The sequence below is a fragment of the Apodemus sylvaticus genome, chromosome 9 (genome assembly GCF_947179515.1).
Source record: "Apodemus sylvaticus chromosome 9, mApoSyl1.1, whole genome shotgun sequence".
NCBI lineage: Eukaryota > Metazoa > Chordata > Mammalia > Rodentia > Muridae > Apodemus > Apodemus sylvaticus.
Genome location: NC_067480.1, coordinates 100,571,934 through 100,573,317, shown reverse-complemented (window position 1 = coordinate 100,573,317; position 1,384 = coordinate 100,571,934). Strand labels below are relative to the sequence as shown.

Sequence of the window (1,384 nt, the reverse complement as noted above, 5' to 3'; positions counted from 1 at the left end):
AAAATGACTTACTACAAAACAGGTACGTTTCAGAAAAAATGAAAAAGAAAAAGAATTAAATGAGTTTTTAGATTTTATTTTAAAACACAAAAGAAAAAAAGAAGAAATAAAAAGAAGCATAATACAAATCTACCCTTCTGTGTACAGGCCTGTTGCCAGCCCTCCCTCTGGGCATCACAGAGGAGGCTTCTGGGTCCTGTTACATGTGCAGATTTGCTCCATTGTTCAGCTGGTGTGCATCCTTTCAAATTAAGCATCCAGCTCTGCATCCAACTCCTCTGCAGTAAGCTGCTGCTTCATGTTCCTGCTGGTGCCTCTGTGCCATCCCCACTGGCCTCCACCTGCCCTCCTGGTGCTCCACCACAGAAACCTCCACAGTCGCAGTTTCTTGTCATGTCTCCTCCTTTCATGTTTTGTCCAGGACTTCCTTGTGTACCAATCTGTGATATGACAAGCTGGATCTTCATGCGGCGGCCATCCAAAGGCACACCATTGTACTCTTGCATAGCCTTCAGGGCATCTGCTTCCTGTTCAAAGTGCACATCAGCTGTCCCCAAACTTTGTCCAGAGCGATCATAGTGCACAGTGGCTTTCTTCAAAGTTCCAGATGAAGCAAAGACTTCCTGTATATCAGCATCCGACACTGCAAAGTCCAGGTTGGACATAAGCAGCTTCCCGCCGCTGTCCACGCTGGCTCCACCCACGAAGGCCCTGTGGACTAGGTCCTGCTGCCACTTGTCCCGACGTTGCTTCTGGTGGCTGTATGGTGCCACCCGGTTCCTGCCACGCAGGGCCATGGCAGGCTGCTTCCTCCTAGGCTCACCACCGCCGCCTGCTTTGAAGCCACGGAAGTTCTGGTAGTCGGCCCCTCTGCGACCCCGGCCCCAGGAGGGACCTCCTTGCTGCCTCCGGTTCAGCTTGATGATGTCATCCAAAGACATGTCCACTTTGTTGGCCATCGCCAGTGTGGATTCGGGCATCAGATCGAGCCCACCTGTTTTGAAAACAAAGTTTTAACCTTATGTTCAAAGTCTCTCCCTGGTGCTTTTAGCATAGTAAATCACTGAGCAACAGGGAAGAGGTCCTGAGAACTTGATGAGGAAAAACAAGAATTTTCAACAGGAACACTCTTTATCGACAAAGGTTTCAATTGAAACCATTACAGGTGGCTGTATCTTCTAATTGTTTGGTAAGTGATAGAACTGCTTAATTACATTTCTGGCCTACTCAGAGTGATTCCTGAGTAGGCCTCTTAATACCACTCTTAACACAACAGTTTCCTAACAACACTGGAAACATCTGAACATCCAATCCCAATGAGCTGAGGCCAGTCTCTGGGTACCAGTACCTATTGAGGAGACAATTCACCCATCCAAGTCTTCTG

General features: G+C 48.0%; 1 pseudogene; it reads right to left on the bottom strand.

Moving 5' to 3' along the window:
- Nucleotides 1-249: 249 nt before the first annotated feature.
- LOC127692075 (THO complex subunit 4-like) lies at nt 250-980 on the bottom strand (annotated as a pseudogene).
- Between the last annotated feature and the right edge of the window lie 404 nt (nt 981-1,384).